General features: G+C 49.3%; 1 long non-coding RNA gene across 1 annotated transcript; it reads right to left on the bottom strand.

The window, feature by feature from the left end:
- Nucleotides 1-6,776: 6,776 nt before the first annotated feature.
- On the bottom strand, nt 6,777-20,927 carry LOC103880706. Its single transcript, XR_641887.3, has 2 exons — nt 19,085-20,927; nt 6,777-6,966 (listed from the first exon to the last, which is right to left on the bottom strand). It is a non-coding gene; the product is annotated as an uncharacterized LOC103880706 (long non-coding RNA).
- Between the last annotated feature and the right edge of the window lie 2,690 nt (nt 20,928-23,617).

The raw sequence follows: 23,617 nt of genomic DNA, 5'->3' as shown, positions 1-23,617 counted from the left end.
CCCTACTGTGGGGGCTAAAGTCCGAGATGCGTCAGATCGGAGCATGGCTGTGCCTCGACATTCACCCTAGCAGCTTTTTCCTGTCCCAAACAGCTCTTATGACCTAAGTCTCAGGAAAAAAAGAGGAGGCGGCAGGTCACAGAGAAGAAAGCTAAATGTTTTTCGCTCCCTGTTTGTCACCTCCCCTTGCTCACCCCACAAACCCTCGCAGGCTCTCGTGACCTGCAAAGCCGCCTGCAGAAATCACAGCCATGAGTTTCTCATGAATGATTTTAAATGATTCTTGCTCTGTCCATGGAGGGAAATCACTTATTGAAAATCCAGCAAAAGCCTGGCCAACTGAGGGCTGCTCTGTCAGCGTGGCCACTGGCGTTCAAACCACAAGGAGTCCTGGGAGAGAAAGGGGATCCATGGGCCAAGGCAGGCAAGAGCCCGAGGCCATACCCTCAGAAAATCAGGCCACTGTGCCCCCACTCCGTGCCTCGCACGCATGGTCTCATTTAATCCTTCCAACCCGTCATTCGCTGGCTCAGTCATTCGTTATGCAACGAATAATCACCCAGCACTTGCTATATGTCACTCGCTGTTGTGGGCCCTGGGAAACTGTGGTGAACAAAACAGATTTTTTTTTAAATCCCTGCAGTCAAGAGCTTACATTTTTGTGGGAAAGAAAGGTAGCAAACAAATAAATAAGCCAAACATGTAGTTTTAAGGTGGTGAATGGGAAGGAGAAAAGGAGACAGGGAATATAGGAGCTGGGGGTTTGGGGAAAGGTTGCAGTTTTCAAAAGAATATCCAGGGACTGACTTACTGAGAAACTGACACTTCAATGAAGACCTTGAGCAGTGCAGGAGGGAGCCCTGCAGACAATACAGAAAGAGCAGGCCAGGGAACCGCATAACAGCAGAGGGAATAGCCGGTGCAAAGGCCCTGAGGGAGGAGTGAGCTCAGTGTATTCCAGGAATGGCAAAGCAGCCCATGTGGCTGAAAGGGAGGAAGGGAGGGGAGGTGAGTGGCCTTCAGCTCAGAGAAGGGAGGGGGGTAGGAACCAGACCAGCCAGGGCCTTCCTAACACCCTTGACTTTCACTCATATAACACAGGAAGGCTCTGGAGGATTCTGTGCCAAAAGGGACAGGATCTGACTCGGGTTTCAGGGGATCCCTCTGGCTGTTGTTTCCAGAACAGACTGTAAGGGGTGAGGACAAAAGGGAGGACCTCAGTGACCAGTCATTCTCCATATCCAGATACTCTGAACCATGAATGTAGTCATAAATATGATTTTAGCAAGAAGTATTTTTAACTTCACTACCAGCATTCTACAAAACCTACCTTCAGTATTCTCATTTCAAAGATAAAGTAACCGGCCATTTGGTGGGTACTTTAACCAGGAAAGCTCTGGTATGAATTTCCCATGAGGCCCAGGAATATGAAAACCCAAATTTCTGACTTTTTTTTTCCCCGCTGCTTCCTCCTTCCTTCAGGTAAAACACACCCACACCCATAAACACACACACACACACACACACACACACACACACACACACCTGTTTCATCCCCTGGTCTTTGAGTTCATGCCCAGTTCCTTCTGGTCTTTTCCTTGGGAGGCAAAATGGCATGAACACCAGCTGAGGAATCAGATAGGCTGGGCCGAACCCCAGCTCTGCCACCACCCATGGGCAGGGCAGTTTACAGAAACACGAATCTGGGCTTTACCTCCTCCTGTTGTAGGGTCCTTTCCCCTCCACAGCCCTAGACAGGAGCCAGGCCTCCGTGTTCCCCTGCCTTTGGGCTTTATGGGCAGGGCTGCATCTGATGTTCTCAGGCACCCACGAGCCAACCCTCCTTCCCAGGCTTTTGTTTTCAACTGAAACCAAAGCATCAAAAGGATTATATGAGATCAGCCATTCCCAGAGCCTGTTTTGTATACCGATGGAGGTACACGGACCCATGTGTGTCTATGTATTTGTGTGTGTGTGTGTGTGTGTGTATAGAGAGAGAGAGATATATATATATGTTTGTGTGTGGGGCGACCTTGCTGGGATAGACCTTTTTTTTTTTTTTTTTTGAGATGGAGTCTGGCTCTGTTGCCCAGGCTGGAAGGCAGTGCTGCAATCTCGGCTCACTGCAATCTCCGCCTCCGAGTTCAAGCAATTCTCGTGCCTCAGCCTCCCGAGTAGCTGGGATCACAGGTGTGCACCACCACGCCCATCTAATTTTTGTATTTTTAGTAGAGACAGGTTTTCACCATGTTGGCCAGGCTGGTCTCGAACTCCTGACCTCAACTGATCCACCCGCCATGGCCTCCCAAAGTGTTGGGATTATAGGCATGAGTCACCACTCCCAGCGAACTTGTATTTTTTAATAATTATAATTATGTATTTTGATGTGCTAGGAGAAACAAATGGAACAGCAAACGCATAACTTCATGAATATTATTGCTCAGGAGGAGGCTAAAGTATTTAGGGTTCTTCCTTTTTAAGAGAAAAAGGTGATTATAAAAAATATTATGTTAATAATAATATATGTGGTACAAGATACAGCAAATATCATGGAAGAGGTAAAGAAGAACCTGTGGTAGGTTCAGGAGAAAGGGAGAAGATGAAAGGGAGTGCTTTCCACCCAGTTTTCTGAAAGATTTTTTTTAAATCTCCTTTTCAGGCCGGGCACCGTGGCTCACGCCTGTAATCCCACCACTTTGGGAGGTGGGCAGATCACAAGGTCAGGAGATCGACACCATCCTGGCTAACACGGTGAAACCCTGTCTCTACTAAAAATACAAAAAAAAATTAGCCGGGCGTGGTGGCGGGTGCCTGCAGTCCCAACTACTTGGGAGGCTGAGACAGGAGAATGGCATGAACCCAGGAGGCAGAGTTTGCAGTGAGCTGAGACTGCGCCACTGCACTCCAGCCTGGGCGACAGTGCAAGACACCATCTCAAAAAAAAAAAAAATCTCGCTTTCAGGCCAGGCACAGTGGCTCATGCCTGTAATTCCAGCACTTTGAGAGGCTGAGACAGGAGGATCGCTTGAACCCAGGAATTCCAGACCACCCTAAGCAACATAACAAAACCTTTATCTCTACAAAAAAATTAAAAATTAGCCAGATGAATATACAAGCCTGTGTTCCCAGCTATTCAGGAGGCTGAGGTGGGAGAATCGCTTGAGCCTGGGCATTCGAGGCTGCAGTGAGCTGTGACCACGTCACTGCATTCCAGCCTGGGTGACAGAGTGGGAAGCTGTCTGAAAAAAAAGGCCTGGCATGGTGGTTCACGCCTGTAATCCCAGCACTTTGGGAAGCCAAGGCCCAGGGATAATCTGAGGTCAGGAGTTCGAGACCAGCATGGCCAACATAGTGAATCTCCATCTCTACTAAAAATACAAAAATTAGCCGGGTTTGGTGGCAGGGGCCTGTAATCCCAGTTACTCGGGAGGCTGAGGCATGAGCATCACTTGAACTCAGGATGCGGAGGTTGCAGTGAGCCAAGATGGTACCACTGCCCTCCAGCCTGGGGGACAGAGTAAGACTCTATCTCAAAAAAAAAAAAAAAACCAAAAAACAAAAAGAACCTTTTAATATAACAGAAGAACAAGCACACTGTTCTAGAACATTAGCAAATATAGACCATAAAAAATATTAAAATAAAAATATCTCACTGTCACCTCCCAGGTATCCCCACCATCAACACTTTAGTGTATAGGTATCTTTCTGTCTGCTGCTGTATAACAAATTACTACAAACTTAGTGCTTAAAACACCACCTATTGCTGGGTGGGGTGGCTCACACCTGTAATCCCAGCACTTTGGGAGGCCAAGGCGGGCGGATCACGAGGTCAGGAGATCAAGACCATCCTGGCTAACACAGTGAAACCCCATCTCTACTAAAAATACAAAAAAATTAGCCGGACGTTGTGGCAGGTGCCTGTAGTCCCAGCTACTCGGGAGGCTGAGGCAGGAGAATGGCGTGAACCTGGGAGGCAGAGCTTGCAGTGAGCCGAGATCTCGCCACTGCACTCCAGCCTGGGTGACAGAGCGAGACTCTGTCCAAAAAAAAAAAAAAGCACCACCTATTTATTACCAGTCTCGTAGGTCAGAAGTCTGGGTGGTTTTCTGCAATGGGTCTCAGAAGGCCAAAGTCAAGGTATCAGCCAAGCTGGGCTTTCATCTGGAGAGGCCGGGGGAAACCCCACTGCCAAACACATTCAGGCTATTGCCAGAATTCAGCTCCTCATGGCTGCAGGATGGGAGTCCTCATTTCTCTGCTGGCTGCCGACCAAGGACTGCTCTCTGCTTTTAGAGGCCACTCTCAGGTTCTTGCACATCTTCAAGCCAGGACCAGCACTTCTAGTCCTAATGCTCCAAATCTCTCTGACTTCTCCTTCTGCCTCTCTGGTTTCTTGTTTGCATGTTTTGTTTTTGTTTTTTAAGACAGGGTCTCACTATGTTGTCCAGGCTGGTCTCAACTCCCAGGCTCAAGTGATCCTCTCACCTCGGCCTCCACAAAAGTTCCAGGATCCCAGGCCTGAGCCACTGCTCCCAACCAATCTTCCTGTTCTGCTACCAGCCAGAGAATATTCTCTGCTTTTGAAGGGCTCCTGTGATTAGATCAGGCCCATCTGTATAATCATGCCACTGAATATAACACAGTCACAGGAGTGAAATCTCATCACATTCACAGGTTCTGGGGATTAGGGTGTGGAATCTTGAGGGACCATTTTTTGGAATTCTGCCTTCTACAATATCTTTCCAGATCTTTATCTGGACAAATATATTTATAAATACATATGTGTATTACAGATACAATAAATAACGTGTTTTTCCTAGTCAGTGATCTCCACTGGCACCCTCTCACCTCTAAGAGGAATGTCTGGGGTGAATTGAACCATACAAGTTGTGGGCTCAGGAGCCATGGCAAAGATCCCCATCAATGAGCCCAACAGCAAAGCACGCATGGTGGCTAAATGCCCCGGCTCCATGCTCCTTGGGTGGGTCAGCTTTCTGCTGACTTCCACAAGTCCCAGCTAGACCGGGCTCCACCTGGCCACAGTAATAACTTGCCTGATAACCCTCTGATATGGCTTGGCTATGTCCCCACCCAAATCTCATCTGGAATGGTAGTTCCCATAATCCACACATGTCATGGGAGGGACCCAGTGGGAAGTAATTAAATCGTGGGGGCAGTTACCCTCATGCTGTTCTCATGATAGTGAGTGAGTTCTCACAAGATCTGATGGTTTCATAAGGGGTTTTTCCCACCCTTCACTCTCATTCTTCTCCTTCCTGCCACCATGTGAAGAAGGACATGTTTGCTTCCCCTTCCACCATAATTGGGTTTGCTGAGGCCTCCCCAGCCCTGTGGAACTGCAAGTCAATTAAACCTCTTTCCTTTATAGATTACCCAGTCTCGGGCAGTTCTTTATAGCAGTGTGAGAACGGACTAACACACCCTCCTTTATGGGTTTCCTTCCTTTTCTTTCCCTTCCTTTTCCCTGGTCATTTATTTGTCCCCCTCATTGGTGCATCTTGATGCTACCACCCAAATAAATGACTTGCACTCATATTCTTATGTCAGAGCCTCCTTCCTGGACCCAAGCTAAGATAGAAGGGTGCAAGAGATTGGAGTTGGCATGAGATAGCTTCAATGTTTTACATTTTTTTTATGCTGGCATATATTCATTTATTATTAATGCAATTGGAAATCAATTTTAAATAATAAATGTTGTAAGAGGAGAAACTACAGCTGGAGGACACAGAAACCACTGAAAGAGACCACACCCTGCATCCTCCATTCCCTATCCTCTTGCACTGACTGAGACCTCACAGACCCACTGACTCCCACACCTGCCTCCACACACCCTTGGACATGACAATAGCAGGTCATCATTTTCAGAGGAGCTGACATTTGTGGAGCAGATACTGTGCAAAATGCACTGTGCATGTTATCTGTTTTATATACTTGGGGCACATGCATTTATCTCCCTTCTCCCTCCCAAGATCCCTATAATAGGATGGTGAAGGAACAAAAAAAGTATAAAGCCACAGTAAGGAAGGGGAGGTGTCAGCAGATGAGCGATTTCAACATGTTTCTGGAAGACAGAGAACAGAAGGAAGGGTGGCGACAGGTGAACAGAGCAGGGAGAGCCACAGCTAGAAACTTCCCAGTCAGGGAGATATGAGGAAGAGGTTCCTGGCTAAGATCTGGGGGGTCCCTGAGGGAAGGACTGTGCAGTGTGGCTGGAAACTGGACTAACCAGGGGCCTTCAACTGGATTGGCTGGTTACCCTACCACGGTCACCATCTGCCTGGAAGAGGGGGACACAGAGAAGAGCCAGGAGCAATCTTCTTGGTTTCTTGTTTGGTTTCGTTTTGTGATGGTGTCTCACTCTGTCGCCCAGGCTGGGGTGCAGTTGCCCAATCTAGGCTCACTGCAACCTCCACCTCCCGGGTTCAAGTGATTTTCCCGCCTCAGCCTCCCAAGTAGCTGAGATTACAGGCATGCACCCTGTACCCTACACCCTGGCTGATTGTGTGTGTGTGTGTGTGTGTGTGTGTGTGTTTAGCAGAGACAGGGTTTCACCATGTTTCCCAGGTTGGTCTCAAACTCCTGACCTCAAGTGATCTGCCTGCCTCAGCCTCCCAAAGTGCTGGGATTACAGGCGTGAGCCACCGAGCCCGGCCACTTCTTGGTTTCTTAGTCAACCACTGGAGTCTATGCTTACACTTCCTGATAACCGCAACAACAAAAATGGGAAAGACACTTTTCTGAAGAACTGGAACACATTTTCCAAGAACTGGAACCACCTGTGTGTTTCTTAGTGCCTTGAAAGAAAGCTCCCCAACAATCCATCATTTGGGAGACCCCAGCTCACCCACCAGCGCTCCCCACCCCCGTGCACATGACGCTTATGGTCCATGTTCCTCTTGCTCCGCAGGAAGTCGCAGCCACCATGGTTGCTCATCTAAAGAATGCCTGCAACATAAAAGAGAAAGACAAAGGTGAACAACAGAAAAATTGATCCTGGAAGAAACAGAGATAATTTAAAGCACAGAGGAGAACTGTTTAAAAAAGAAGAAAGCTTTACACAGTACCCTCAGAGAGATTTGTGAGGCTACTGCATCCATAAAACAAGAAGACGGTGCTAACAATTAGAAAGAAAGCAAGAGCCCTTGGAAATTAAAAACATGGAGACAGAGTGAATGACATCGATTGAAGGCCTGACAGAAAAAAAAAAAAAAAATCAAGAGACGCTTCAAGAGCATAGAGCATAAAGAAAGAGACAGAAAATGTAAGAGAAAAGATAAGAGACATAGAGAATCATTCTGGGAGGTCCAACATGTGACTAATAATAGGATTTTCTGAAAGAAAGAATATAGATGGCAGAGAGAAAGAGCCTGCGGACAGTACTGGGCAGGCTCTGTGGGGCTGGGTGTGACCCCTGTGCTTTGTAAGCCAGGGTGCTTTTATGTTTTTTGTATTCTGTGTCGATTTCCCTTTTGTCCTCTCCCTCCTTCCCTATTTAGTGGTCTCAGCTGAGCAAGGAGGAGCCAATGAGGGAAGAGTGCGTCCATGCAGGGGACCCAGCGTTGTAGTATCAGAGGAGCTGAAAATGAGGGTCCCCTAGGGGAAGGGGACTCTGGGGGGGGGCACAAGGTCGGAACTGTTCACTTTTCACCCTGCTAAGAGATTGTCTTTCCCAAGCTAGGTCCTGGAGGCCCTCGGTTTTGTCTAAAAAAGGAAAGCCTGGGTTTTCCCTCACAAGCTATCTTGTGGGTAGGGAAGTCAACTTCTTCTCCACGTCTTCTATCCAGAGGGCACTAAGGTCAGTAGATGGACCTGATGGGAATTGATTGGAGCAGAAATTATTTTTTAAAAAAAACCTTTTTAACCACGTGATTTTGATACTGGAATGGGATGTCTGCCGAAGGACTGAGCCCTCTGTCACTGAAGGTATTCAGGCAGAACTCATACAGACATCTGTCAGGAAAACTGTAAAAGGACTTGGAACCCGAAAATAAACAAATTCACAGACAGAAGGTAGAATAGAGGTTACCAGGGATTGGGGCAAGGGAGAACGAGGAATTTTTGTTTAATAGGTATAGAGTTTCTGTTTGAGATATGGAAAAGTTCTGGAAATAGATAATGGTGATAGCTACACAACATTGTCAACAGACATAAAGTCACTGAAATGTACACCCAAAGATGGTTAAGACCGTCAGTTTTGTGTTATGTATGTTTTACCCCAATTTTCAAAATAAAAAACAGAAAGATGCCGGGCACGGTGGCTCACGCTATAATCCCAGCACTTTGGGAGGCCAAGGCGGGCGAATCACGAAGTCAGGAGTTCGAGACCAGCCTGGACAACATGGTGAAACCCCGTCTCTACTAAAAATACAAAAAGTTAGCTGGGCACAATGGCAAGCACTTGCAATCCCAGCTACTCGGGGGGCTGAGGCAGGAGAATCGCTTGAACCCAGGAGGCAGAGGTTGCAGTGAGCCGAGATCGTGCCACTGCATTCCAACCTGGGTGGCAGAGTGAGACTCCATCTCAAAAAAAAAGAAAAAAAGAAAGAAAGGAATTGGAGCTCACATACACTACTGGTGGGGATGAAAAATAGTACAACCACTGTGGAAAACAGTCTGGCAGTTTCTCAGTGAGTCAAACATAGAGTTGCTATATGACTCAATGATTGCACTCCTAGGTATAGACGCAAGAGAAATGAAAACATACATCCTGGCCGGGCACGGTGGCTCACGCCTGTAATCCCAGCACTTTGGGTGACTGAGGCAGGTGGATCACCTGAGGTTAGAAGTTCGAGATCACCCTGGCCAACATGGCAAAACCCCGTCTCTACAAAAAATACAAAAATTAGCCAAACATGGTGGCAGGCACCCGTAATCCCAGCTACTGGGGAGGCCGAGGCAGGAGAATCGCTTGAACTGGGGAGGCGGAGGTTGCAGTGAGCCGAGATCGTGCCACTCCACTCCAGCCCAGGTGATATATAGTCACATAAAACGTTTATACAAATGCTCATAGCAGCATTATCCACAATAGCCAAAAAGTGAAAACAACCCAAATATCCACTAATAGATCAATGGGCAAACAAAATGTGGTGCATCCATACAATGGAATATGATTCAACCATAAAAAGGAATGAAGTACTGATGCGCACTACAGCACGGATGGACCTTGGAAACACTGTGCTGAGCTAAAGAAGCCAGATACAAAATGCCTTAATTGCATGATTCCATTTATATGAAATGTCCAAAATAGAGCAATCCATAGAGATAGAAAGTAGATTAAAGGTTGCCTAGGGCTGGGGGTTTGGGGGCAAATTAAGAGTGACTGTTAATTGGTATATTTTGGGGTGATAAAAAGTGGTGATGGGTGCAGTGGCAAGTGCCTGTAGTCCCAGCTGTGTGGGAGAATCCCTTGAGCCTAGGGGTTCAAGACCCACCTGGGTAACATAGCAAGACCCTTTCTCTACAAAAAAAATAAAATATATTAGTTGGGTATGGTCCCGGCTGCTCGGGAGGCTGAGGTGGGAAGATCACTTGAGTTGAGGCTACAGTGAGCCATGACCGCACCTCTGCACTCTAGCCTGGGCAACACAGTGAGACCCCATCTCAAAAAAAAAAAAAAAAAGAAAAAAAAAGTGGTGATGGTTGCACAATTCTGAATGTACTAAAGGAAATCCCTGAATTGTACACTTTAAAAGGATGAATCATTCGGTATGTGAATTATAAACTGTTTTAGGTTTGTTGTTTTATTTTTTGACAGGGTCTCACTCTGTCACCCAGGCTAGAGTGCAGTGGTACCAGCTCAGCTCACTGCAACCTTCACCTCCTGGGCTCAAGCAATCCTCCCACCTCAGTCTCCTGAGTAGCTGGGATTACAGGCACGTGCCACCACGCCCAGCTAATTTTTGTATTTTTTTTTTTTTTTTTTTTGAGACGGAGTCTCGCTCTGTCGCCCAGGCTGGAGTGCAGTGGCCGGATCTCAGCTCACTGCAAGCTCCGCCTCCCGGGTTCACGCCATTCTCCGGCCTCAGCCTCCCGAGTAGCTGGGACTACAGGCGCCCGCCACCTCGCCCGGCTAGTTTTTTGTATTTCTTAATAGAGACGGGGTTTCACCGTGTTAGCCAGGATGGTCTCGATCTCCTGACCTCGTGATCCGCCCGTCTCGGCCTCCCAAAGTGCTGGGATTACAGGCTTGAGCCACCGCGCCCGGCCAATTTTTGTATTTTTAGTGGAGACAAGGTTTCACCATGTTGGCCAGGCTGGTCTCGAACTCCAACCTCAGGTGATCCTCCTGCCTCAGCCTACCAAAGTGCTGATATTACAGGCGTGTAATGCTGGGTTTAAAAAAAGGGGGGGCGGGGGGAATAGGAGCTTCCTACCAAGATGGAGGTGGGGGCAAATGTAACGTCTTTCCATTCCAAGGCTCCTGGATAGATCTCTCATGTCTCTCCCTCCTTCAGGTTCCGGGCTCCTGGAGAGCTTTCTCAGCAGCGCCCCATCCCTCCCTGCCATGGTGCCTGCTAGCGGCCAGGATGGAAGCTTCAGCAGCACCAACAAGGTACACCCTGCATCTCATCATCAGCCTGGCCCCCCGGGTTGGTTTGTTTTTCCAGGGCATAAATGTATTTTATGGAGAAATAAAATGCACAATAATAAAAAGGGGGAGGGGAGTGTTTCCACAGGCTCACATTTTATCCAAAGGGGCTGTGATTTGGCATCCCTGGCTCGAATATGAAATTATTACACAAGAATTGACTCTCGGTGTCTCCGATGCTCCCTGGGATGATTGCTTCTATAACTTATGGAGACAGCTGAGCGTTTGTATTCAAGTGATCACATAAATTAATATCCATATGTGGAAATGGTGTGCTGGGAGCTGGCCTGGTTTAAGAATGCTTTCCTTGTAATGATCCTTGCACCTGAAGAAAAATGCCCATCCAAGGGCCCCGAGCGTAGGTCTGGAATACTCTCGTCATGGCTCAGAAGGTTTGAAGTAAAATAAGGCATACAAAATGTTACCCCTTTAAAGTGGTGAATAACTGGGTGCTGTTTTCAGCAGTGATGTCATCAGAGGGAATGAAGGGAACTGCTTTATTTAAATAAATAAATACGCATGTGCCTTAAAATGTAATGTTTCGCTCCTCAGGGATGGGTTTAGCCCAAAGTTCTAATTATACGTGTGGCAGCAAAGGCCTCCCAGTCTTCATGCTTGCCAAAAGCTTTTATTTTGCTACGTGACAGAAGACAACATTATTCCTTTCTCCTTAGGAGATTGCCAACACCATGCCAAAGGATCAACGGGGGTGGCAGCAGCACCAGCAGGAACTGATGAAGGCCTTTGTGTGGGCCAGGCAGGGGACGGGGAGGTAGAAAACCCAGGCCCTACCCTTAGATCACGTAGGTGAGGCCGCAAGCCACAGCCAGGCAACACTGCGCAATCTGGGGCCCAGGGATCCATGGAGGCACGGCGCCTGGCACAGATCCAAAAATATTTACTGAATGAAAACACAAAAGAAAAGGAGCGGAGTCATCTGAGGCTCCTTCCACCCTCACTTGCTCACTCATTCATTCATTCACTTATTCATTCAGTAAACGTTTCTCGGGCTCTCACTGTGTGTCGGCAAAACCCTAAACAGTCCTGACTCAAGATAAAGGGGTGTGAGCCAACAGAGCCCTCTCACATGGCCAATGTTTAATTTCACCCAATTCATTCTGGAGCCTTCCAATGCTGGGTAGATTTATAGCCTTTCCAGGTGATGGATGATGAACGTGTGCTCAATAGAAAAAGATGGCTATGGGTGGCCCCTACAGATCTGGCCACTTCTTCCTATTCTTCCCCAAACAAGTCTACCTCTGTCCAGGGCAGCCAATCAGCCTCAAATGGGACTTGGCTAAATTTAAAAATAAACTGTTGCTGGGCACAAGGACTCATGCCTATAATCCCAGCACTTTGGGAAGCTGAGGATGGAGAATCACTTGAGCCCAGGAGTTTGAGACCAGCCTGGGCAACATAGCAAGACTCCATCTCTAGAAAAAAATTAAAAATGAGCCAGATGTGGTGGTGCACGCCTGTGGTCCCAGCTACTCGGGAGAATGAGGCAGGAGGATCACTTGAGCCCAAGAGATCCAGGCTGCAGGGAGCTGTGATCTGCCCCACTGCACTCCAGCCTGGGTGACAGAGCAAGACCCCATCTCTCAATAAATAAATAAAAAGTGTTTGAAGGCTTCCTTTTTGTATCAAGAGCCAGACAAACCTGGGATAGTGGGACTTCTTCATTCACACACACACACACACAATCACACACACACACACACACACACCTTGGTTCTCCTATATCCATCCCTTCACCCCACCCACCTCCATCTCACAAACTTTCACTTTGCCTTTGCAAGGAGGACGGCAGACTTCTGAGAAACCTTAAGAAAGACTCTTCTAAGGTTTCAAGGCCATGGACTTTTCCCTCAGCAGCAGCAATGTGCCGGTAAATTTTAAACAACTGAATCTCCAGCGTGTGGGGTGGGGGGAAGCCCGACTATAGCATTTGCTGATTTCTGTGGTGTAAATACTCCCACCAGGGCCGATTCCAAGCTACTAACATCACATCACTGACTGCAGGGGTTGGGAAGAGACATGTGTCATCAGCTCTCATCGTCTGGCAAGCGCCAGCTCCCACTTGAGAGCTTCAGAAACAAGCCTGGCATTTCCCAGATGCAGCATGAAAGCAAAGAGGAGCGAGGGAGCGTGCTCGTCAGTGGTCAGAGGGCCAGGTCTCTCTTTCCCCGGGACTCTGAGATGCAATACAGTCATCTCAGGGGCTGCCTTACTCCCCCGTGAAATCTGTTCCCATGAGAAAGAGAAAGGAAAACCTGGGATCACTCCAGCAGAACCTCAGCTACTCCCTCCAGTGCAGACAAGATTCCTGGCTTCTCTCTCTTCTTGCTCTCGAAGGACCCAAATGGTAAACACCCAGGAGAGAAGACTCCACACTCCAGAAACTGAATTGTGAATTGTGATTTCCTTTAAAAGCCTATGCATTCCCACAGTGCAATATTTCATAATAAGAAAATGGGAATCAAAATTCTTCCCCACTAAGAAGGAACAGTGGAATGAGAGACGGAGAAATCACTGAGGTGGAAAAATTGATTTGCAATATCCACAGCAGATTAGGCGGCTTTAACAGCACCTGGATGAACCTAGCACTTCTGCCGGAGCCGGGATGTTTTTAAAGCAGTGTGCAGCTTCACTACAAGCGATTTGCATCCAAGCCATAAAGGGTATGTGGCGGGTTCCAATGCCAGCCTCCAGCTCCTCTTCACTGGCAACCTGCTGATAATCTTTACCGGGCCCCTCTTCCTTTTGGAATTCCTTATGTGGTCCCAAGCAGGTTGGGACCACCCCTCTGGCTTCCAGCCCTCGTAACTGGAACCTTGGTTTTTGCTCGTGCACTCTGGCAGACTGTATGGTTGCTCAGCAAACTTTACTTCCCTGTCCCTACTCCGACCCCTCCGTGGAAGAAGTATACTTCCCAGCCCCATGGACATTAGATTCAATTCTATTACTTAATTTGGCCAATGGAATACAAGTAAATGTGATCCAGCTGTGCACAGTGGCTCATCTCCATAATCCCAGCACTTTGGGAGGCTGAAGTGGGAGGACGGCTTGAGCTCAGGAGTTTGAGACCAGCCTGGCCAACGTGGCGAAACCCTGTCTCTACAAACAATACAAAAATTAGCCAGGCGTGGTGACTGACACCTGTAGTCCTGGCTACTTGGGAGACTGAGGTGGGAGAATCACTTGAGCCTGGGGGAGTGGAGGTTGCAGTGAGCCAAGATTGCACCACTGCGCTCCAGCCTGGGTGACAGAGGGAGACCCTGTCTGGGAGAAAAAAAAAAAAAAAACAGTAAATGTGATCCAATTAGAGGTTTTTGATGTACTTGCTTTGTTGGGCCTGGCCTCCTACACTCCCACTGTCTGCCATGAGAAGAACATTCCCCTAAGGTAGCTGCTGCTACTTGAACCTGGGACCGACCCTGGAATGAGAGATGGATGGTGCTGACCTAAATCCAACCCAAAGTCTGAAGGAGAGAAGCCACAGCCATCCATGAGTGAGAAATGAGTGTCTGTGGTAAGCCACAGGGATTTGGGGTCATTTGTTAGGCAGCTGGTTTGCAGTGATAGTTATTACATCCACTCCAGGTTATGTTTAAATATAAAGCCTTTACCAACTTGTTTCTGCAGAAGACTTGGCCTCTCACCAATATAGTGTCAGAGACCTTGCAAATCAACTTCCAAATATACCAGTACTTCAAGGATGTATGCGTGCCTTTGGCTACAGTAATTACACACACATATGCCTGCCTGAATTAGCAATGGTGTTTGGTTTATGCTTTATCTCTGACAATGAATCATTTGCTAAGCACCTACTGTATACCAGACACTACGTGTCATGTACCTGGACCCTATAATCAAGAACTCATGGCTACAGTTGGGAACTCGAGTTCATCAAAAAGAGAGTATTTTAAGGCCCAAGTGAATTACACAGAATACTGAGAATTCAAGAGGGGAAAAAAATCACTTCTAGGATTAGGGAGAGTGTTGGGAACCAAGAAAGGTTCCACAGAAAAGGAAGAAATTGAGATAACCCTTAAAGAAAGAGTTGGTCTCAGATGTAGGCTCAGGACCAACATTCCAGGCAATGAGTCCAGGTGTGCTCACGGAAGATTTAAGGTGTGCTGCATGGAACAGACCAGTTAAGGAAATGGTAAACTGAGCCAGTTCACAGAGGCTTTCAATGTCAAAAGGCTCACAATTCTGTTCTGTGGGCAAGAGCCATTAGCAATTTTCAAGCATGACAAAGCAGTCCTCCTATACTTTGGGTTAATCTTGTGGTAACGTGTAAAATGTGGAAGGTAGAGCAGACCTGGACATCAGGAGACCAGATGGCAGCCTCAGACAATAAGGCCTAAATACAAAGTAGAGACAATGGAAAAACACAGAAAGCTACGCTTATAAAATCAGAATAGGCCGGGCACGGTGGCTCACACCTGTAATCCCAACACTTTGAGAGGTTAAGGTGAGAGGATCACTTGAGCCCAGGAGTTTGAGATCAGCCTGGGCAACATAGGGAGACTTCATCTCTACAAACAATTTAAAATTAACTAGGCATGGTGGTATGCACCTGTAGTCCCAACAACTCAGGAGGCTGAGGTGGGAGGATCACTTCAGCTCAGGAACTCAAGGTTACAGTGAACTCTGATTGCACCACTGCACTCCAGCCTGGGCAACAGAGTGAGACATTGTCTTTAAAAAAAAAAAAAAAAAATCAGAATATATTAGAGTCAAAAAATCTTCTAAAACAAGTACTCACAAATATTCCCTTTACAAATGAAGAAACAGAGGCCCATAGAGGTGAAGTCACTTTCCCAGGACCACATAGTGAGTTAAGAGCTGAACTGGGAACAGAGTCCAGGAATATCAGTTAAGAATGCTAGGGCCTGGGCACAGTAACTCATGCCTGTAATCCCAGGACTTTGGGAGGCCAAGGCGGGCAGATCACTTGAGCTCAGGAGTTTGAAACCAGCTAGGCAACATGGCAAAACCCCACCTCTACAAAAAAATACAAAAATTAGCCGGGCGTGGTGATAGGCGCCTGTAATCCCAGCTACTCAGGAGACTGAGGCTGGAGAATCTCTTGGACCTGGGAAGTGGAGGTTGCAATGAGCCGAGAGGGAGCCACCGCACTCTGGCCTGGACAACAGGGTGAGACCCTGTCTCAAAAAAAAAGTCTTCTGGCCAGGTACAGTGGCTCACACCTGTAATCCCAGCACTTTAAGAGGCTTTGGCGGGCAGATCACTTGAGTTCAAGAGTGCAAGACCAGCCTGGCCAACATGGTGAAACCCCATGTCTACTAAAGAATACAAAAATTAGCTGCGCGTGGTGGTGGGTGCCTGTAATCCCAGTTACTCAAGAGGCTGAGGCAGGAGAATCACTTGAACCTGGGAGGCAGAGGCTGCAGTGGGCCGAGATGGCTCCACTGCACTCCAGCCTGGGCAACAGAGCAGGACTCCGTCTCAAAAAAAAATAGTCTTCTCCATTGAAGGTTTTGCCTTATTTGGGAAGGGAAACCCTTCCCAGTGATTTTTGCTTACCTCTAATTGACCAGCACTGAATCACATGGCTACTACTAGCTCTAAAGGAGCCTGGGGACTTGAGAATTTCACTTACGTAGCCTCTGTGGTAGAGGATAAGAAGGCAGAAAGGAGCTGGAATGGGTGTGAGTAAGACTAACTAGAGTATTTGCCTGACGCCAGCTCTCTTATCTCCTGGTCCAAGACTTGTCATATTTTACATCATGACAGGGCTGGCTGCAGTGGGGTAAAGAGGAGAGGGGGACCACACACATTTATCTAGACCAGAGCCAGGGAAGATGGCCACCTCTTTCCTAGATGTTGATAACACCCCTCTGGGGACATTAGGAACTGCTCAAAAGAAGGGAGACAAGTTGCTAATGTATGGTGGACAAGGAGAAGGAAGCAATGTAATTCACCCCACGACAAACTAATGATTATCAGGCATTTACTACTATGTGCTAAGCACTGTATTCAGATCCAGATCTGAGTAGAATATAGAAGATCGAATTAACAGAAATGGCCGGGCATGGTGGCTCACGCCTGTAATCCCAGCACTTTGGGAGGCCAAGGTGAGCGGATTGCTTGAGGTCAGGAGTTCGAGACCAGCCTGACCAACATGGAGAAACTCCATCTCTACTAAAAATGCAAAATTTAGTCTGGTAACGTGGCAGACACCTGTAATCCCAGCTACTCGGGAGGTTGAGGCAAGAGAATCGCTTGAACCCAGGAGGCAGAGGCTGCAGTGAGCCAAGATGGCGCCACTGCACTCCAGCCTGGGCAACAGAGCGAGACTGTACCTCAAAAAAAAAAAAAAAAAAAAAAAGCAAAGTAAGATAATGGATAGAAGTCAAGAATATGTCCTTGGAAAGAGGGCAAGAAAACAAAACAGAAAACCAAAAGAAGAGAACTTCATCTTAGGAGAACAGCTTAGGAAAGGGTTTGAAAGCAAAGCATGAAATCCTGAACAGGCTCCACCAGAAATAAAAGCAAACATTCTCCTTGGCACCAACTAGGATAAAAGATGCCCCAGCACACCAGGCTCCCTTCTGGGTGGGTCCTTCAGAAAGATGTAAAAGGACCAGAAAAACAACTAAAATAATGACAAAGCTTCTTGAGCTATGCACTGTGGTAGACAGAGAGATCTGGCTTTTCATCCAGGTTCCATGCCTCTTAGATCTCATTTCTCCAAATCTCTACATTTCCCTGAGGTGGCAGGTAAATCAAGACTCTGTCAACTGCAAGCGACAGAAAACTTAAGTCAAAGTGATGTAAGTAAAGAAAGGGAATTTATTGGCACAAGTAACTGAAATATCCGGGGACAGGGCTAGCTTCAGGTTCAGCTGAATCCAGGGGCTCAAACAATGAAGAATCTGTTGCCGGCCTCTACTGTGTCTTTGTTGGCTCCGTTCTCAGGCTGCCAGTCATCCCAGGCTTATAGCCTATCTTTTTGGTAACCCCAGTAGGAAGTGCAACTCTCTTTTCCACTAGAAACAGCAAGTTCTGGCCAGGCGCGTTGGCTTATGCCTGTAATCCCAGCACTTTGGGAGGCCGAGGCAGGTGGATTACCTGAGGTCAGGAGTTCGAGACCAGCCGGGCCATCATGGGGAAACCCATCTTTACTAAAAATACAAAAAATTAGCCAGGCATAGTGGCAGGCACCTGTAATCCCAGCTACTCGAGAGGCTGAGGCAGGAGAATCACTTGATCCTGGGAGGCAGAGGTTGCAATGAGCCGAGATCACGCCATTGCACTCCAGCCCAGGCAAAGAAAAGAAAAGGAAGGAAGGAAAGGAAGGAGAGGAAGGAGAGGAAGGAAAGGAAGGAAAGGAAGGAAAGGAAGGAAAGGAAGGAAGAAAAGAAAGAAAGAGCGAGCAAGTTCTGAAATTGTCTCTCTGGAACCCCCTTGGGGCCCACATCCACCTCTGAGCCAACTGTTGTGACCCAGGGTGGGGTGAGGGAGCAGGTTCAAATGCTCCATTCATCCCACTTCTTACAGCCAGGAGAAGGAGTCGGTTCCCTCCCCACAAAGCACAGGGACTGAGAGTCACAGAGCAGTAGTTCCCCCAAAGTGTGGGTTCTGAATCTAGAAGGGGGGCCAAATGTTAAACAAGCAAAGCCAAGGCTGTCTACCACAGAGGAGTTGCCAAAAAAGCCATAAGTACCAAAACCTCCCAATCCATCAAAAGCTGCCATTCGCCTCTACCCAGCTACATCCAGTTTTGGGGATTAGAACCCTAGCTACATCTGGCCTTATCAAAGAGAATACCAGAATGTCTAAGCTGAAAAGGCCCTTGCAAATCATCCCCCTCTGCACCCCTCAGCTCAACAGGGTACAGAGAGGGGAGGAGGCCTGCCTAAGTGTGCAGGAATAGCTCATCTGCAGAACAGGACAAGAACAGACCTACAAAATTGCAGCCAAGCGTTCTTTCACTTCCTCCTGCAGCCTCCTAGGGAATGGTGCATAAAGGACTAAACAAAACCCCAGAGAATGTCACCAGAAATGGGAACAGGTTCTGGCCAGCCTACTGTGATAGCTCAGTGAAGAATTTCTTTGGGGAAAACAAAATCCTCTTGGACTGAAGGAGGCCAGGGCTGCACAAAAGGCTGGGATGTCCAGGGCCCTTCCGGCCTGGATCAGGAACGGACCTAGCATTTTTCCACGACAGGCTGATCTGGGTGGAGGAGGGGAGGTCCAGAGTTGAAAGACCCCCTCATGGATATCATAAAACATACACCAATGAGAAAGAGCTGGCTGAAGCAGCTCAGAAAACCACACACCTTCTTCCTGAGAACAGCAGTCCTGGTATCTGATCAGTAGTATCTCAAAGGCCTACCACTCTGTCCTGCTCCCTGCAATGACATCTGTTTTCCACCTGCCCCCAAGGAGGCCACACGTCCCCTTCATGTTTCCACCAAGAGGGAAAAGATGGTCTCTCACCTGGCTTCCCTTTGATCTTTCCCTTCCTGGCCAACATCCAGGCCTGGCAGTAGCATTTCTCAGAAACCTGGGGACAAGGTAAGTTTATCTGAGCACCATATCCATGTCAGGGGGGATGTTTTCAGGGAGATGTGTTGCAGTGTTCTTTATTACATGCTTTTTCTCTCCTTGCCTTTTTTTAACAAGACTCCAGTGGGAACACCAAATGGCCTCAGACCCTAAGGAATTTGAAAAGATTATCATGATTACTTAAGCAGGGGTTTTCTGAAACTCCCAGCCAAGTGGGAAAGAGAATGAAACTTCTAAAGTTATATCCCTTCAGCGATTGGTTAGATAAGTGTGGGGCCTGAGCAAACAGACAAACCAGGAGCAGCATTTCTCCAATTAACTCTTTCAAGGCCTAGAAAACACACACTGGAAGCCTCTGAAAGTCCCTCGGGGCACTGGTACTCTATAATTTACCAAGACAAGCTTTCATTCCTTAAATAAAAGTTCATGAACCGATCCTTTCTTCATCTGCTTTGATGCCTGCCCGATCCCCCAAAGCACTACAACTCCATCCACCCCAGGCCATCTCATTCTTCCAAGCAGAAAGCAGTCCCTGAGGGAGGAAGGCAGCTGCTGCAGGGCTGGCCAGAGACTGTCCGAGAAGTCTCAGATCTCGTGGCCATGAGAGGCATCCCATCTGCAAGTCACCCTAGTATTGGAACCAGACGGAAGGCCTGGCCTGGTGGCCATTCTGGTCTGGCCTCCCAAGATGGCATCACAGACCTCCCCTGGGTCTGAGAAGCACCTGTGAGAAAGCCTCAAGGCACATACAGTGACAGGAGCCTTTGCTGCTAGAAAACTGCAGGAGACAAATCTCCCTAGTTCCAGAGATATCCCGGATCAACATGACAAAGGTGGAGGTGGTTGCTGGCCTGTGCCCAGGCATGCAGACCCCAATGTCAGAGCATAAGAGCAGGGAATCTCTGCTTTCACATTCCCATCGAGTTTGCAAAAAAGGAAGAAAATATCCCACAAAAAGTGACACAAATTTGTGTAAACCCGAGGATTCAGGATCCAGAGTCCTGGCCTGTCTGGATCTGGGGGAACCCTGGTTAGCTCACGGGACAGGTTTTATCTTATTGAGGGCAGACCCAACCCCTGCAGCTTGGGTTTGGGCAACTAAAGAGAAATGGGTAAAAGACAATAATATAATAATAACTGTATAAAAACAGGTGCTTTTGAATTCTGGAAACAATCCCTACAAAGTATGAGGGGCACCAAGACAGGCTGGAGCAATAACTTTTCCAGGAATTGACGACCCCCCTGAGTCTTGCCAATCCTGGACCCAGGAAAGAGGATGGGGCAGGAGGGGTCTTAATCTGCCGCTCTACAGGCTTCCTAAGAAGGGAACCACCCAAAGTCAGCCCCAGCCCGCCCGCAGGCCTCCCTCCTACCCTACAACAGCCCCGAGGGGCCTCAAGTCCCACTGCCTGGGACTCCACAATCCACCCCCGCCCCCGCGCCATTTCCAGTCCTCTGGGCGACGGGGGTCAATGTCATTCAAGTAATTTCTCTGCGAACACAAGATGGCAGCCTTAAATAAATGCAACCCTGCGCAGCTTTTAATCTTACACATCATTAAATTCCTAATTTACACATTATGTTTTCGTGGGCCAACCCATAACTCATTAGTGTTGAACTCACGAGGTATAAAGACCAACGCACGACGGGCGCCGGGGCGCCGTCACCTGCCTGGGTTAACAGTTCCTGCCGAGGGGGCAGGGAGGAAAGCGCTAGAGGGGCGCGGGGTGCCGGCGGGGCCGAGCCCGGGGCGCGGGCGAGCCCTGGGTGCCAGGCCCTGAGCTGCACGCCACTCTCGCAGCGCTGCCGCCGGGAAAGTGCCGGCGCTGGCTCTCCCTCCCCTCCCGGGAATAGCGGGCGCAGGCACGCACATCCCCCCCCCACACACACACACACACATACACACACACACCGCACACTCACACACCCGGGTGGCCGCGCGGGGCTCCGAGCCGCGCAGGCCTCCTTGGCAGACATCTTCCTGTGGGAGGATTTCAAACGAGCCGTGAAAGCCAGAAACTACACGGGTTACAAACTCCGGAATCCCTGGCCGGCCCCGGCCTCCCTCCCCACCTCCGGCCCGGCCCCCTCCGTTCGGCCCGTGGCCAGGAGCCCCACCAAAGGACAAAGCTCACAAGCTGAAAGCGTGGGGGAGATCCGGGGGCCCAGGGACTGCCTCGGCGGCCCTTCTGCCTTCTGACCCGGGGACCCACGGCCAAGTGCCGCGCAACTGAAGTCGGCCTTGCTGATCTGTGGTGGCCCAGGGCGACCCGAAGCGCACCGGCTTCAGGGTGCGCCCTGGCCAGGGCGCGGGGCGGAGGGTCACATAAGTCACCTGGCATCCGAGGGTGGCCGCCTCGCCCCCTCAACGCCGCTCTCCAGGGAAGGAGGCAGCGGGGTCACCGGGGTGCAGCTGACAGCCCCAGGCCCCGGCCAGGGCGCACCCTAAAGAAGAGGGAGGCTACTGCCTGAACTGGCCTGGGGGCAGAGGGAAGTGGGCCCCGCGCTGTGGAAGGCCCCAGGCTGGAGCGCCGGGGACAGCTGTCCAAGCGGCGAGGGCTAGGAGTGGCCTCGCCTAGCGCAGAGCTGGCCAGGCCCTGGAGGTGCTCCGCGCCTTCTCAGCCAAAAACCACCTCCGCGCCGCCGGCGGAGTCGGAGGGAGGAGGCCGGGTGAGCGCCCCGCCCTCGCCGTCCGCGGTCACAGGGGCAATTACACTCCTCGCTGCAGACGGTTACCAGCTCGCCCGCGCATCCCTCTCTCGGCTCCCCTCTCCTCTCCTCTCCTCCCCTCCCCTCCTCCGCGGAACTGCTGGCTCCATCTTAGCGAGGGCGCCGTGGCAGCGCGGCCGAGGCCAACTGCCCCTGGGGACCTTCCCGAGGCTCCCCGCACCCTGCACACCCTCAAGATCGCCAAGGCGAGCCTACCGCACCCCACAGCGCGTCCCAAGGGCACCACAGCCGAGGAAGAGACTTTCGCGGTCGCGAAAGGGTGGCAGTACCCATCTCCACGGGCTGCAAGACTCTAGCAGCCGCGCTTCACCCCAAAACTCTGCCCCTAGCCAGCACAGCTCCCCGAGCGCCCCAAATCCCCAGTGCGCCTGTTTCTCTGGCGTCCCGCCGGCGTGCTTTGCTATTCGCAGCTCGACGCCTAGACCTTCTGACTGCAACCTCCGAGGCCTCTGCGCTCCCAGGCGTCCTCTGCTGCAAGCAAACAGCCCCCCAACTGCCCCCTATGGTTTGTACTCTTCTGGAAGGTGTCTTTGGCGCTGTGAATGCAAACACAGGCTTTGGATTAAGGGCTTCATTTTCAACTAACTGTGTGATTTGAGGCCAGTTTCTTAACCTCAGTTTCTTTATCCACAAAATGGGAGGGATATTCGTGTAAGTGTGACTACGAGGTTTAAAGAAGATACAGGTATATGTCAAATGCTTAGCACAAAGTCCTGGTGGTTAGCATTATTATTACCATATGGCCAGAACTGTGAGGACATTAAAAGTGAAGTGGGCTTTTTCCCACCAGGGGTAAGCCTCGCAGAGTCCTAGGACACATCTCACAAACCAAGGTGAACCCAAGCCACGGGCTACGTCTGAAGGGAGGACCGACGAGGCGAGGGGCAGCCAACTGAGCGAATCACTCTGCCTTCCGCCTTTGCAAATGAATAGGGCTCTGTCTACCGCTTCCGCCATTCCTACGCCAGATCTGCAACGCCTAAGGCTTAAACTTGGCGCGGCGGTAAATTTAGCCTGAAGGCAGCAGCTCCTAAGGGGCGGGGATGTCTCCTTGGAGGAAGGAAAGGGAACAGGGTAAGAAAATGGAGTTGCCTCTAGGAAGAAGAATCAGGGAGAGGAAATATTCAGGGCCGCTGGCGGACCACTGACAAAAAGAAATCGGACGCAAAAGAAACCTCCCCAGAAGAAACTGGGCCACCGTGGGAGCCGTGTGAGACAGACTTCCCATCTGGGAAGGGCTGCCTACGGGTAATTGGGTTTGCTCTAGTTGCCTCTATAATTAATAAGTGATTTGACTTGGAGATTGGAAATAGTCATGAAAGGAAGCCGCGGGCGTAGGGGTGTGAGGCCCAGGAGCCTCCCTCCGAAATCCAAAGACCGCGGAGGAGGACGGTTTAAGGAACAGGACGAATGTGATAATATTGGCATCTAACCTTCTAGTGTTTGAGTAATTCGTTGCTTAGCTACTTTGGATAGGCCATTATTTTGCAAACTGGAAACATTTGCAAGTGGTGATATTTTGCTCTTGCCTGACGCAGGGGCTGCAAACCTACGCCGGCTCTGCTGAACTCTTCGAAATATATATGCATAAATTGTTCCTAATGAGACCATCTGTTTTTTATGGCCCCTCTGGAAGCAGGAGGAACCCGAAGCCTGGTCCGTCTTGCAGAAATCTGTGGCCAGGCAGGCCTGGGAAATAAATAGGGGAGATTAGAACGGTGTGCGTGATTTAAC

Source organism: Papio anubis, chromosome X, assembly GCF_008728515.1.
Source record: "Papio anubis isolate 15944 chromosome X, Panubis1.0, whole genome shotgun sequence".
Lineage (NCBI taxonomy): Eukaryota > Metazoa > Chordata > Mammalia > Primates > Cercopithecidae > Papio > Papio anubis.
Note: the sequence above shows the minus strand (reverse complement) of the source record. Positions and strands in the feature narration are given on the sequence as shown.